Source organism: Salminus brasiliensis, chromosome 3, assembly GCF_030463535.1.
Source record: "Salminus brasiliensis chromosome 3, fSalBra1.hap2, whole genome shotgun sequence".
NCBI classification, from domain to species: domain Eukaryota; kingdom Metazoa; phylum Chordata; class Actinopteri; order Characiformes; family Bryconidae; genus Salminus; species Salminus brasiliensis.
Window position 1 is genome coordinate 51,334,107 of NC_132880.1, and position 13,639 is coordinate 51,347,745.

At 41.5% G+C, this 13,639-nt stretch overlaps 19 non-coding genes across 19 annotated transcripts; all 19 read right to left on the bottom strand.

The window, feature by feature from the left end:
• Positions 1-509: 509 nt before the first annotated feature.
• Positions 510-581, bottom strand: trnap-agg (transfer RNA proline (anticodon AGG)). The gene has a single exon. It is a non-coding gene; the product is annotated as a tRNA-Pro (tRNA).
• Positions 582-992: 411 nt separating this feature from the next.
• On the bottom strand, positions 993-1,064 carry trnap-cgg (transfer RNA proline (anticodon CGG)). The gene has a single exon. It is a non-coding gene; the product is annotated as a tRNA-Pro (tRNA).
• Positions 1,065-1,414: 350 nt separating this feature from the next.
• trnap-agg (transfer RNA proline (anticodon AGG)) lies at positions 1,415-1,486 on the bottom strand. The gene has a single exon. It is a non-coding gene; the product is annotated as a tRNA-Pro (tRNA).
• A 576-nt stretch (positions 1,487-2,062) lies between these two features.
• trnap-ugg (transfer RNA proline (anticodon UGG)) lies at positions 2,063-2,134 on the bottom strand. Its single transcript has one exon. It is a non-coding gene; the product is annotated as a tRNA-Pro (tRNA).
• A 1,256-nt stretch (positions 2,135-3,390) lies between these two features.
• trnap-agg (transfer RNA proline (anticodon AGG)) lies at positions 3,391-3,462 on the bottom strand. The gene has a single exon. It is a non-coding gene; the product is annotated as a tRNA-Pro (tRNA).
• Positions 3,463-3,873: 411 nt separating this feature from the next.
• On the bottom strand, positions 3,874-3,945 carry trnap-cgg (transfer RNA proline (anticodon CGG)). The gene has a single exon. It is a non-coding gene; the product is annotated as a tRNA-Pro (tRNA).
• A 347-nt stretch (positions 3,946-4,292) lies between these two features.
• trnap-agg (transfer RNA proline (anticodon AGG)) lies at positions 4,293-4,364 on the bottom strand. The gene has a single exon. It is a non-coding gene; the product is annotated as a tRNA-Pro (tRNA).
• Positions 4,365-5,069: 705 nt separating this feature from the next.
• Positions 5,070-5,141, bottom strand: trnap-agg (transfer RNA proline (anticodon AGG)). Its single transcript has one exon. It is a non-coding gene; the product is annotated as a tRNA-Pro (tRNA).
• Positions 5,142-5,962: 821 nt separating this feature from the next.
• trnap-agg (transfer RNA proline (anticodon AGG)) lies at positions 5,963-6,034 on the bottom strand. The gene has a single exon. It is a non-coding gene; the product is annotated as a tRNA-Pro (tRNA).
• Positions 6,035-6,610: 576 nt separating this feature from the next.
• Positions 6,611-6,682, bottom strand: trnap-ugg (transfer RNA proline (anticodon UGG)). The gene has a single exon. It is a non-coding gene; the product is annotated as a tRNA-Pro (tRNA).
• Positions 6,683-7,938: 1,256 nt separating this feature from the next.
• On the bottom strand, positions 7,939-8,010 carry trnap-agg (transfer RNA proline (anticodon AGG)). The gene has a single exon. It is a non-coding gene; the product is annotated as a tRNA-Pro (tRNA).
• A 411-nt stretch (positions 8,011-8,421) lies between these two features.
• trnap-cgg (transfer RNA proline (anticodon CGG)) lies at positions 8,422-8,493 on the bottom strand. Its single transcript has one exon. It is a non-coding gene; the product is annotated as a tRNA-Pro (tRNA).
• Positions 8,494-8,831: 338 nt separating this feature from the next.
• trnap-agg (transfer RNA proline (anticodon AGG)) lies at positions 8,832-8,903 on the bottom strand. Its single transcript has one exon. It is a non-coding gene; the product is annotated as a tRNA-Pro (tRNA).
• A 576-nt stretch (positions 8,904-9,479) lies between these two features.
• Positions 9,480-9,551, bottom strand: trnap-ugg (transfer RNA proline (anticodon UGG)). Its single transcript has one exon. It is a non-coding gene; the product is annotated as a tRNA-Pro (tRNA).
• Positions 9,552-10,807: 1,256 nt separating this feature from the next.
• On the bottom strand, positions 10,808-10,879 carry trnap-agg (transfer RNA proline (anticodon AGG)). Its single transcript has one exon. It is a non-coding gene; the product is annotated as a tRNA-Pro (tRNA).
• A 411-nt stretch (positions 10,880-11,290) lies between these two features.
• On the bottom strand, positions 11,291-11,362 carry trnap-cgg (transfer RNA proline (anticodon CGG)). Its single transcript has one exon. It is a non-coding gene; the product is annotated as a tRNA-Pro (tRNA).
• A 338-nt stretch (positions 11,363-11,700) lies between these two features.
• Positions 11,701-11,772, bottom strand: trnap-agg (transfer RNA proline (anticodon AGG)). Its single transcript has one exon. It is a non-coding gene; the product is annotated as a tRNA-Pro (tRNA).
• A 705-nt stretch (positions 11,773-12,477) lies between these two features.
• Positions 12,478-12,549, bottom strand: trnap-agg (transfer RNA proline (anticodon AGG)). Its single transcript has one exon. It is a non-coding gene; the product is annotated as a tRNA-Pro (tRNA).
• An 821-nt stretch (positions 12,550-13,370) lies between these two features.
• Positions 13,371-13,442, bottom strand: trnap-agg (transfer RNA proline (anticodon AGG)). Its single transcript has one exon. It is a non-coding gene; the product is annotated as a tRNA-Pro (tRNA).
• Between the last annotated feature and the right edge of the window lie 197 nt (positions 13,443-13,639).

Below are 13,639 nucleotides of genomic sequence, written 5' to 3' on the forward strand. Positions count from 1 at the left end.
TACTCCAACAAAATCAGAATCAACTCTTTTTAATACCCTTGATTTCAGAAGAAAACATTAAATGAGTTGTGTCCCATTATTTTAGTCAATATAGAGTGTACTTGACTGATGTTTAAATATATATTACATTTACTGAACTATTAATCTAATCTGATAAACATACCAAGCCGAGTCTTTTCTGATTTCTAACAAGTCGTTCTCGTCTAGGAGGCATTGCGTCCACCTGGCTGCTTCTCCGGTCGTCACCTCCCCCAGCGCCCTGGACACACAGGTCCCCACTGCAGCAGGAGTGCAGCCCTGATCGTGACCTGCTCGCTCGTCTGTTTCTTGGCCTCATTTTTACGTTGAGTGTATTGAAGTTGAGGAGAGACTAAATTAGGTTGCTATTTTTCTGTTGTTGTTTTTTTTTATTTGTGTGTGTGTTTTCATGTAATAGTTATATATTGAGATTTTGGCACGTACCAGACGACCGTTAATGTCGCCATCGTGTCCGGCAAAAAAAACGAGCAGGGCTCGTCCGGGATTTGAACCCGGGACCTCTCGCACCCTAAGCGAGAATCATACCCCTAGACCAACGAGCCAGAGGTTGGGGGAAAAGTGTTTTTGTAGCCTGAGCGCCATCTATCAGTGACTACTGGAAGTGCACAATCTCTAAAACACGGATTCAGGTGGAGTGGAAGCCACATTCCAGACCCTTTGTCATTACAATATTGATGTTTTTTACTGAACTTAAAATATTTGAAAAATTAAACAGACTTCATATTAAAGTTGTTTTCTTAATGTTCTCCTTAGATGCTAGCTATCTATGACTGAAGCCGGGTCAATACGGCATCCTCCACTAAAACTAAGTAAGGTGTTCACACGCAGCTTCCAGAGGGACACACTAAAGAGCAGTGGATATGCAGAAGAACCTCGAGAGCACAGTTTTACTGTATGGTTCCAGTCAGTGAACAGTGTTGATTGATAGTCCATCTATGATAACCTTAAAAGCCGGGCTCGTCCGGGATTTGAACCCGGGACCTCTCGCACCCGAAGCGAGAATCATACCCCTAGACCAACGAGCCAGACGGGCAAGCTCAAATCGTGTATTTTTCAGAACTTTTTCAAAAGCTTCAGCTATGGTCTATGTTAAAAATAAGAAGATATATAATGAGAATAATATTAATAATAATAATAATAATAATAATAATAATAATAATAATAATAATACGAAGAAGAAGAATGATTATTATCATTTATTCCTACTCAGTCCCTTTGGGTAGCATATTGCTAAGATGATAATAATAAGGATTTCGCTGAGTGGAAGTTCTGATGGGGTATAGCAGGTCATTAATAAACTTCTTTCAAGAGATAAACTGTTAGTTGATCTCAGTTTCTCACTGCTCTACGGTTTCAGTCTGCACACAAAAGAGCAGGGCTCGTCCGGGATTTGAACCCGGGACCTCTCGCACCCTAAGCGAGAATCATACCCCTAGACCAACGAGCCAGACACAGACTAACCGTTCATAGTTTCTCAGGATTGCCACGTCTCAGCAGTTAGAGGCCTCCTCCACATGGAGTCTAGTTGTAGCACCATCTATCAGTGACTGTTAGACAGAGTCCGTTAGATCACAACATTTCTTAATGTACTAAAACAACAACCTAGCAGCTCTAAACTTCTTTCACTCTCTACTAATCATCAACTCTCACTACTGACATATCGTTTCATTAAGCTGGTCATACTGGTGGGACGGAGCGGACATGCTGGTAATGCTGGCACATCGTTCAGGGTTCCATGAATAACTACATCTGTAGTCATTAGGAAACATTCACTGCTGTAGCTGAAACTTCTTCTGAGGCCTTTTTGTAGGTTTGGTCATTTTCCTCCTCTAAGCTGATTCAGATCATGATTGGCGTTGATGGTTAATTCATCAGGTGAGTCGTACAGGGTTTGAAATTACCTACAGGAGAGGACATCGCGGAGCCTATCACTCAGGTAGTTCACCTGTAAGTCTCTCTCTGCTCCTGCATTGTTGGACGGGCCCTACATTCACTGATGGTCAGACCTTTCTCAGTAAAAGCAGGGCTCGTCCGGGATTTGAACCCGGGACCTCTCGCACCCAAAGCGAGAATCATACCCCTAGACCAACGAGCCATGCTTAACGAACGTGTTTGCTAGCCTTTCCACAGCTGCCACGTCACATGTTGCAGCGTTGTTAGAAATATGGTTGTCATATGGGCGCATACGAATAGTGTTGTTCCACAAGCTTGTTGTTAGGGCTAGTAAACCTTGCTGGAGGAGGATGCGCACGTCGCACGCAGGTAACACAGAAATGATTATTAGGGCTAATATTATTCGACTGCGAAGTTATGGTGTTGTTGGCTTTGCTATTTTTTATTTAAGCAACACAACAACAATAAAACATTCCTGACCAGCCATAAGACTACCAACTAATATATGTTTGGAATAAACAAAAAACGAAATTAGCGATAAAATCATGAAGAATTTAAAGATGATTTATTTATTCAGTTAGTTGTTTGTTTGTTATTTTAAGTTGGTGTGAAAAAGCTGTGCTATTATCACAAATATCAGTACGGTAAGAGCGCTTCTCAACCAACCAGATTGTAAGGTCGGGACTACCGTTTGCATAATAACAAAAATAACATTTAGATAAACATTAAACATTAAATAAATGCATTTTGTATAAATAAATAAAGGTCCCTGACATTGACATCCAAAAAACTAAAGTGTCATATGCAAAACTTTACTTATAAAGTGTATGAATATATGACATGAACCAGCCCATCTGGAATCCTCCCGAATCTCCCGATGAACCACTCCGGGCTTGGTAATGCTCCAAATCTAGTAGAAAACCTTCTTCTCTGGACAGTAGAGACAGCTACTCCAACAAAATCAGAATCAACTCTTTTTAATACCCTTGATTTCAGAAGAAAACATTAAATGAGTTGTGTCCCATTATTTTAGTCAATATAGAGTGTACTTGACTGATGTTTAAATATATATTACATTTACTGAACTATTAATCTAATCTGATAAACATACCAAGCCGAGTCTTTTCTGATTTCTAACAAGTCGTTCTCGTCTAGGAGGCATTGCGTCCACCTGGCTGCTTCTCCGGTCGTCACCTCCCCCAGCGCCCTGGACACACAGGTCCCCACTGCAGCAGGAGTGCAGCCCTGATCGTGACCTGCTCGCTCGTCTGTTTCTTGGCCTCATTTTTACGTTGAGTGTATTGAAGTTGAGGAGAGACTAAATTAGGTTGCTATTTTTCTGTTGTTGTTTTTTTTTTATTTGTGTGTGTGTTTTCATGTAATAGTTATATATTGAGATTTTGGCACGTACCAGACGACCGTTAATGTCGCCATCGTGTCCGGCAAAAAAAACGAGCAGGGCTCGTCCGGGATTTGAACCCGGGACCTCTCGCACCCTAAGCGAGAATCATACCCCTAGACCAACGAGCCAGAGGTTGGGGGAAAAGTGTTTTTGTAGCCTGAGCGCCATCTATCAGTGACTACTGGAAGTGCACAATCTCTAAAACACGGATTCAGGTGGAGTGGAAGCCACATTCCAGACCCTTTGTCATTACAATATTGATGTTTTTTACTGAACTTAAAATATTTGAAAAATTAAACAGACTTCATATTAAAGTTGTTTTCTTAATGTTCTCCTTAGATGCTAGCTATCTATGACTGAAGCCGGGTCAATACGGCATCCTCCACTAAAACTAAGTAAGGTGTTCACACGCAGCTTCCAGAGGGACACACTAAAGAGCAGTGGATATGCAGAAGAACCTCGAGAGCACAGTTTTACTGTATGGTTCCAGTCAGTGAACAGTGTTGATTGATAGTCCATCTATGATAACCTTAAAAGCCGGGCTCGTCCGGGATTTGAACCCGGGACCTCTCGCACCCGAAGCGAGAATCATAACCCTAGACCAACGAGCCAGACGGGCAAGCTCAAATCGTGTATTTTTCAGAACTTTTTCAAAAGCTTCAGCTATGGTCTATGTTAAAAATAAGAAGATATTTAATGAGAATAATATTAATAATAATAATAATAATAATAATAATAATAATAATAATAATACGAAGAAGAAGAATGATTATTATCATTTATTCCTACTCAGTCCCTTTGGGTAGCATATTGCTAAGATGATAATAATAAGGATTTCGCTGAGTGGAAGTTCTGATGGGGTATAGCAGGTCATTAATAAACTTCTTTCAAGAGATAAACTGTTAGTTGATCTCAGTTTCTCACTGCTCTACGGTTTCAGTCTGCACACAAAAGAGCAGGGCTCGTCTGGGATTTGAACCCGGGACCTCTCGCACCCTAAGCGAGAATCATACCCCTAGACCAACGAGCCAGACACAGACTAACCGTTCATAGTTTCTCAGGATTGCCACGTCTCAGCAGTTAGAGGCCTCCTCCACATGGAGTCTAGTTGTAGCACCATCTATCAGTGACTGTTAGACAGAGTCCGTTAGATCACAACATTTCTTAATGTACTAAAACAACAACCTAGCAGCTCTAAACTTCTTTCACTCTCTACTAATCATCAACTCTCACTACTGACATATCGTTTCATTAAGCTGGTCATATTGGTGGGACGGAGCGGACATGCTGGTAATGCTGGCACATCGTTCAGGGTTCCATGAATAACTACATCTGTAGTCATTAGGAAACATTCACTGCTGTAGCTGAAACTTCTTCTGAGGCCTTTTTGTAGATTTGGTCATTTTCCTCCTCTAAGCTGATTCAGATCATGATTGGCGTTGATGGTTAATTCATCAGGTGAGTCGTACAGGGTTTGAAATTACCTACAGGAGAGGACATCGCGGAGCCTATCACTCAGGTAGTTCACCTGTAAGTCTCTCTCTGCTCCTGCATTGTTGGACGGGCCCTACATTCACTGATGGTCAGACCTTTCTCAGTAAAAGCAGGGCTCGTCCGGGATTTGAACCCGGGACTTTTTGTGTGTGTGTTTTCATGTAATAGTTATATATTGAGATTTTGGCACGTACCAGACGACCGTTAATGTCGCCATCGTGTCCGGCAAAAAAAACGAGCAGGGCTCGTCCGGGATTTGAACCCGGGACCTCTCGCACCCTAAGCGAGAATCATACCCCTAGACCAACGAGCCAGAGGTTGGGGGAAAAGTGTTTTTGTAGCCTGAGCGCCATCTATCAGTGACTACTGGAAGTGCACAATCTCTAAAACACGGATTCAGGTGGAGTGGAAGCCACATTCCAGACCCTTTGTCATTACAATATTGATGTTTTTTACTGAACTTAAAATATTTGAAAAATTAAACAGACTTCATATTAAAGTTGTTTTCTTAATGTTCTCCTTAGATGCTAGCTATCTATGACTGAAGCCGGGTCAATACGGCATCCTCCACTAAAACTAAGTAAGGTGTTCACACGCAGCTTCCAGAGGGACACACTAAAGAGCAGTGGATATGCAGAAGAACCTCGAGAGCACAGTTTTATTGTATGGTTCCAGTCAGTGAACAGTGTTGATTGATAGTCCATCTATGATAACCTTAAAAGCCGGGTTCGTCCGGGATTTCAACCCGGGACCTCTCGCACCCGAAGCGAGAATCATAACCCTAGACCAACGAGCCAGACGGGCAAGCTCAAATCGTGTATTTTTCAGAACTTTTTCAAAAGCTTCAGCTATGGTCTATGTTAAAAATAAGAAGATATATAATGAGAATAATATTAATAATAATAATAATAATAATAATAATAATAATACGAAGAAGAAGAATGATTATTATCATTTATTCCTACTCAGTCCCTTTGGGTAGCATATTGCTAAGATGATAATAATAAGGATTTCGCTGAGTGGAAGTTCTGATGGGGTATAGCAGGTCATTAATAAACTTCTTTCAAGAGATAAACTGTTAGTTGATCTCAGTTTCTCACTGCTCTACGGTTTCAGTCTGCACACAAAAGAGCAGGGCTCGTCCGGGATTTGAACCCGGGACCTCTCGCACCCTAAGCGAGAATCATACCCCTAGACCAACGAGCCAGACACAGAGTAACCGTTCATAGTTTCTCAGGATTGCCACGTCTCAGCAGTTAGAGGCCTCCTCCACATGGAGTCTAGTTGTAGCACCATCTATCAGTGACTGTTAGACAGAGTCCGTTAGATCACAACATTTCTTAATGTACTAAAACAACAACCTAGCAGCTCTAAACTTCTTTCACTCTCTACTAATCATCAACTCTCACTACTGACATATCGTTTCATTAAGCTGGTCATACTGGTGGGACGGAGCGGACATGCTGGTAATGCTGGCACATCGTTCAGGGTTCCATGAATAACTACATCTGTAGTCATTAGGAAACATTCACTGCTGTAGCTGAAACTTCTTCTGAGGCCTTTTTGTAGGTTTGGTCATTTTCCTCCTCTAAGCTGATTCAGATCACGATTGGCGTTGATGGTTAATTCATCAGGTGAGTCGTACAGGGTTTGAAATTACCTACAGGAGAGGACATCGCGGAGCCTATCACTCAGGTAGTTCACCTGTAAGTCTCTCTCTGCTCCTGCATTGTTGGACGGGCCCTACATTCACTGATGGTCAGACCTTTCTCAGTAAAAGCAGGGCTCGTCCGGGATTTGAACCCGGGACCTCTCGCACCCAAAGCGAGAATCATACCCCTAGACCAACGAGCCATGCTTAACGAACGTGTTTGCTAGCCTTTCCACAGCTGCCACGTCACATGTTGCAGCGTTGTTAGAAATATGGTTGTCATATGGGCGCATACGAATAGTGTTGTTCCACAAGCTTGTTGTTAGGGCTAGTAAACCTTGCTGGAGGAGGATGCGCACGTCGCACGCAGGTAACACAGAAATGATTATTAGGGCTAATATTATTCGACTGCGAAGTTATGGTGTTGTTGGCTTTGCTATTTTTTATTTAAGCAACACAACAACAATAAAACATTCCTGACCAGCCATAAGACTACCAACTAATATATGTTTGGAATAAACAAAAAACGAAATTAGCGATAAAATCATGAAGAATTTAAAGATGATTTATTTATTCAGTTAGTTGTTTGTTTGTTATTTTAAGTTGGTGTGAAAAAGCTGTGCTATTATCACAAATATCAGTACGGTAAGAGCGCTTCTCAACCAACCAGATTGTAAGGTCGGGACTACCGTTTGCATAATAACAAAAATAACATTTAGATAAACATTAAACATTAAATAAATGCATTTTGTATAAATAAATAAAGGTCCCTGACATTGACATCCAAAAAACTAAAGTGTCATATGCAAAACTTTACTTATAAAGTGTATGAATATATGACATGAACCAGCCCATCTGGAATCCTCCCGAATCTCCCGATGAACCACTCCGGGCTTGGTAATGCTCCAAATCTAGTAGAAAACCTTCTTTTCTGGACAGTAGAGACAGCTACTCCAACAAAATCAGAATCAACTCTTTTTAATACCCTTGATTTCAGAAGAAAACATTAAATGAGTTGTGTCCCATTATTTTAGTCAATATAGAGTGTACTTGACTGATGTTTAAATATATATTACATTTACTGAACTATTAATCTAATCTGATAAACATACCAAGCCGAGTCTTTTCTGATTTCTAACAAGTCGTTCTCGTCTAGGAGGCATTGCGTCCACCTGGCTGCTTCTCCGGTCGTCACCTCCCCCAGCGCCCTGGACACACAGGTCCCCACTGCAGCAGGAGTGCAGCCCTGATCGTGACCTGCTCGCTCGTCTGTTTCTTGGCCTCATTTTTACGTTGAGTGTATTGAAGTTGAGGAGAGACTAAATTAGGTTGCTATTTTTCTGTTGTTGTTTTTTTTTTATTTGTGTGTGTGTTTTCATGTAATAGTTATATATTGAGATTTTGGCACGTACCAGACGACCGTTAATGTCGCCATCGTGTCCGGCAAAAAAAACGAGCAGGGCTCGTCCGGGATTTGAACCCGGGACCTCTCGCACCCTAAGCGAGAATCATACCCCTAGACCAACGAGCCAGAGGTTGGGGGAAAAGTGTTTTTGTAGCCTGAGCGCCATCTATCAGTGACTACTGGAAGTGCACAATCTCTAAAACACGGATTCAGGTGGAGTGGAAGCCACATTCCAGACCCTTTGTCATTACAATATTGATGTTTTTTACTGAACTTAAAATATTTGAAAAATTAAACAGACTTCATATTAAAGTTGTTTTCTTAATGTTCTCCTTAGATGCTAGCTATCTATGACTGAAGCCGGGTCAATACGGCATCCTCCACTAAAACTAAGTAAGGTGTTCACACGCAGCTTCCAGAGGGACACACTAAAGAGCAGTGGATATGCAGAAGAACCTCGAGAGCACAGTTTTACTGTATGGTTCCAGTCAGTGAACAGTGTTGATTGATAGTCCATCTATGATAACCTTAAAAGCCGGGCTCGTCCGGGATTTGAACCCGGGACCTCTCGCACCCGAAGCGAGAATCATAACCCTAGACCAACGAGCCAGACGGGCAAGCTCAAATCGTGTTTTTTTCAGAACTTTTTCAAAAGCTTCAGCTATGGTCTATGTTAAAAATAAGAAGATATATAATGAGAATAATATTAATAATAATAATAATAATAATAATAATAATAATACGAAGAAGAAGAATGATTATTATCATTTATTCCTACTCAGTCCCTTTGGGTAGCATATTGCTAAGATGATAATAATAAGGATTTCGCTGAGTGGAAGTTCTGATGGGGTATAGCAGGTCATTAATAAACTTCTTTCAAGAGATAAACTGTTAGTTGATCTCAGTTTCTCACTGCTCTACGGTTTCAGTCTGCACACAAAAGAGCAGGGCTCGTCCGGGATTTGAACCCGGGACCTCTCGCACCCTAAGCGAGAATCATACCCCTAGACCAACGAGCCAGACACAGAGTAATCGTTCATAGTTTTTCAGGATTGCCACGTCTCAGCAGTTAGAGGCCTCCTCCACATGGAGTCTAGTTGTAGCACCATCTATCAGTGACTGTTAGACAGAGTCCGTTAGATCACAACATTTCTTAATGTACTAAAACAACAACCTAGCAGCTCTAAACTTCTTTCACTCTCTACTAATCATCAACTCTCACTACTGACATATCGTTTCATTAAGCTGGTCATACTGGTGGGACGGAGCGGACATGCTGGTAATGCTGGCACATCGTTCAGGGTTCCATGAATAACTACATCTGTAGTCATTAGGAAACATTCACTGCTGTAGCTGAAACTTCTTCTGAGGCCTTTTTGTAGGTTTGGTCATTTTCCTCCTCTAAGCTGATTCAGATCATGATTGGCGTTGATGGTTAATTCATCAGGTGAGTCGTACAGGGTTTGAAATTACCTACAGGAGAGGACATCGCGGAGCCTATCACTCAGGTAGTTCACCTGTAAGTCTCTCTCTGCTCCTGCATTGTTGGACGGGCCCTACATTCACTGATGGTCAGACCTTTCTCAGTAAAAGCAGGGCTCGTCCGGGATTTGAACCCGGGACCTCTCGCACCCAAAGCGAGAATCATACCCCTAGACCAACGAGCCATGCTTAACGAACGTGTTTGCTAGCCTTTCCACAGCTGCCACGTCACATGTTGCAGCGTTGTTAGAAATATGGTTGTCATATGGGCGCATACGAATAGTGTTGTTCCACAAGCTTGTTGTTAGGGCTAGTAAACCTTGCTGGAGGAGGATGCGCACGTCGCACGCAGGTAACACAGAAATGATTATTAGGGCTAATATTATTCGACTGCGAAGTTATGGTGTTGTTGGCTTTGCTATTTTTTATTTAAGCAACACAACAACAATAAAACATTCCTGACCAGCCATAAGACTACCAACTAATATATGTTTGGAATAAACAAAAAACGAAATTAGCGATAAAATCATGAAGAATTTAAAGATGATTTATTTATTCAGTTAGTTGTTTGTTTGTTATTTTAAGTTGGTGTGAAAAAGCTGTGCTATTATCACAAATATCAGTACGGTAAGAGCGCTTCTCAACCAACCAGATTGTAAGGTCGGGACTACCGTTTGCATAATAACAAAAATAACATTTAGATAAACATTAAACATTAAATAAATGCATTTTGTATAAATAAATAAAGGTCCCTGACATTGACATCCAAAAAACTAAAGTGTCATATGCAAAACTTTACTTATAAAGTGTATGAATATATGACATGAACCAGCCCATCTGGAATCCTCCCGAATCTCCCGATGAACCACTCCGGGCTTGGTAATGCTCCAAATCTAGTAGAAAACCTTCTTTTCTGGACAGTAGAGACAGCTACTCCAACAAAATCAGAATCAACTCTTTTTAATACCCTTGATTTCAGAAGAAAACATTAAATGAGTTGTGTCCCATTATTTTAGTCAATATAGAGTGTACTTGACTGATGTTTAAATATATATTACATTTACTGAACTATTAATCTAATCTGATAAACATACCAAGCCGAGTCTTTTCTGATTTCTAACAAGTCGTTCTCGTCTAGGAGGCATTGCGTCCACCTGGCTGCTTCTCCGGTCGTCACCTCCCCCAGCGCCCTGGACACACAGGTCCCCACTGCAGCAGGAGTGCAGCCCTGATCGTGACCTGCTCGCTCGTCTGTTTCTTGGCCTCATTTTTACGTTGAGTGTATTGAAGTTGAGGAGAGACTAAATTAGGTTGCTATTTTTCTGTTGTTGTTTTTTTTTTATTTGTGTGTGTGTTTTCATGTAATAGTTATATATTGAGATTTTGGCACGTACCAGACGACCGTTAATGTCGCCATCGTGTCCGGCAAAAAAAACGAGCAGGGCTCGTCCGGGATTTGAACCCGGGACCTCTCGCACCCTAAGCGAGAATCATACCCCTAGACCAACGAGCCAGAGGTTGGGGGAAAAGTGTTTTTGTAGCCTGAGCGCCATCTATCAGTGACTACTGGAAGTGCACAATCTCTAAAACACGGATTCAGGTGGAGTGGAAGCCACATTCCAGACCCTTTGTCATTACAATATTGATGTTTTTTACTGAACTTAAAATATTTGAAAAATTAAACAGACTTCATATTAAAGTTGTTTTCTTAATGTTCTCCTTAGATGCTAGCTATCTATGACTGAAGCCGGGTCAATACGGCATCCTCCACTAAAACTAAGTAAGGTGTTCACACGCAGCTTCCAGAGGGACACACTAAAGAGCAGTGGATATGCAGAAGAACCTCGAGAGCACAGTTTTACTGTATGGTTCCAGTCAGTGAACAGTGTTGATTGATAGTCCATCTATGATAACCTTAAAAGCCGGGCTCGTCCGGGATTTGAACCCGGGACCTCTCGCACCCGAAGCGAGAATCATAACCCTAGACCAACGAGCCAGACGGGCAAGCTCAAATCGTGTTTTTTTCAGAACTTTTTCAAAAGCTTCAGCTATGGTCTATGTTAAAAATAAGAAGATATATAATGAGAATAATATTAATAATAATAATAATAATAATAATAATAATAATACGAAGAAGAAGAATGATTATTATCATTTATTCCTACTCAGTCCCTTTGGGTAGCATATTGCTAAGATGATAATAATAAGGATTTCGCTGAGTGGAAGTTCTGATGGGGTATAGCAGGTCATTAATAAACTTCTTTCAAGAGATAAACTGTTAGTTGATCTCAGTTTCTCACTGCTCTACGGTTTCAGTCTGCACACAAAAGAGCAGGGCTCGTCCGGGATTTGAACCCGGGACCTCTCGCACCCTAAGCGAGAATCATACCCCTAGACCAACGAGCCAGACACAGAGTAATCGTTCATAGTTTTTCAGGATTGCCACGTCTCAGCAGTTAGAGGCCTCCTCCACATGGAGTCTAGTTGTAGCACCATCTATCAGTGACTGTTAGACAGAGTCCGTTAGATCACAACATTTCTTAATGTACTAAAACAACAACCTAGCAGCTCTAAACTTCTTTCACTCTCTACTAATCATCAACTCTCACTACTGACATATCGTTTCATTAAGCTGGTCATATTGGTGGGACGGAGCGGACATGCTGGTAATGCTGGCACATCGTTCAGGGTTCCATGAATAACTACATCTGTAGTCATTAGGAAACATTCACTGCTGTAGCTGAAACTTCTTCTGAGGCCTTTTTGTAGATTTGGTCATTTTCCTCCTCTAAGCTGATTCAGATCATGATTGGCGTTGATGGTTAATTCATCAGGTGAGTCGTACAGGGTTTGAAATTACCTACAGGAGAGGACATCGCGGAGCCTATCACTCAGGTAGTTCACCTGTAAGTCTCTCTCTGCTCCTGCATTGTTGGACGGGCCCTACATTCACTGATGGTCAGACCTTTCTCAGTAAAAGCAGGGCTCGTCCGGGATTTGAACCCGGGACTTTTTGTGTGTGTGTTTTCATGTAATAGTTATATATTGAGATTTTGGCACGTACCAGACGACCGTTAATGTCGCCATCGTGTCCGGCAAAAAAAACGAGCAGGGCTCGTCCGGGATTTGAACCCGGGACCTCTCGCACCCTAAGCGAGAATCATACCCCTAGACCAACGAGCCAGAGGTTGGGGGAAAAGTGTTTTTGTAGCCTGAGCGCCATCTATCAGTGACTACTGGAAGTGCACAATCTCTAAAACACGGATTCAGGTGGAGTGGAAGCCACATTCCAGACCCTTTGTCATTACAATATTGATGTTTTTTACTGAACTTAAAATATTTGAAAAATTAAACAGACTTCATATTAAAGTTGTTTTCTTAATGTTCTCCTTAGATGCTAGCTATCTATGACTGAAGCCGGGTCAATACGGCATCCTCCACTAAAACTAAGTAAGGTGTTCACACGCAGCTTCCAGAGGGACACACTAAAGAGCAGTGGATATGCAGAAGAACCTCGAGAGCACAGTTTTATTGTATGGTTCCAGTCAGTGAACAGTGTTGATTGATAGTCCATCTATGATAACCTTAAAAGCCGGGCTCGTCCGGGATTTCAACCCGGGACCTCTCGCACCCGAAGCGAGAATCATAACCCTAGACCAACGAGCCAGACGGGCAAGCTCAAATCGTGTATTTTTCAGAACTTTTTCAAAAGCTTCAGCTATGGTCTATGTTAAAAATAAGAAGATATATAATGAGAATAATATTAATAATAATAATAATAATAATAATAATAATAATACGAAGAAGAAGAATGATTATTATCATTTATTCCTACTCAGTCCCTTTGGGTAGCATATTGCTAAGATGATAATAATAAGGATTTCGCTGAGTGGAAGTTCTGATGGGGTATAGCAGGTCATTAATAAACTTCTTTCAAGAGATAAACTGTTAGTTGATCTCAGTTTCTCACTGCTCTACGGTTTCAGTCTGCACACAAAAGAGCAGGGCTCGTCTGGGATTTGAACCCGGGACCTCTCGCACCCTAAGCGAGAATCATACCCCTAGACCAACGAGCCAGACACAGACTAACCGTTCATAGTTTCTCAGGATTGCCACGTCTCAGCAGTTAGAGGCCTCCTCCACATGGAGTCTAGTTGTAGCACCATCTATCAGTGACTGTTAGACAGAGTCCGTTAGATCACAACATTTCTTAATGTACTAAAACAACAACCTAGCAGCTCTAAACTTCTTTCACTCTCTACTAATCATCAAC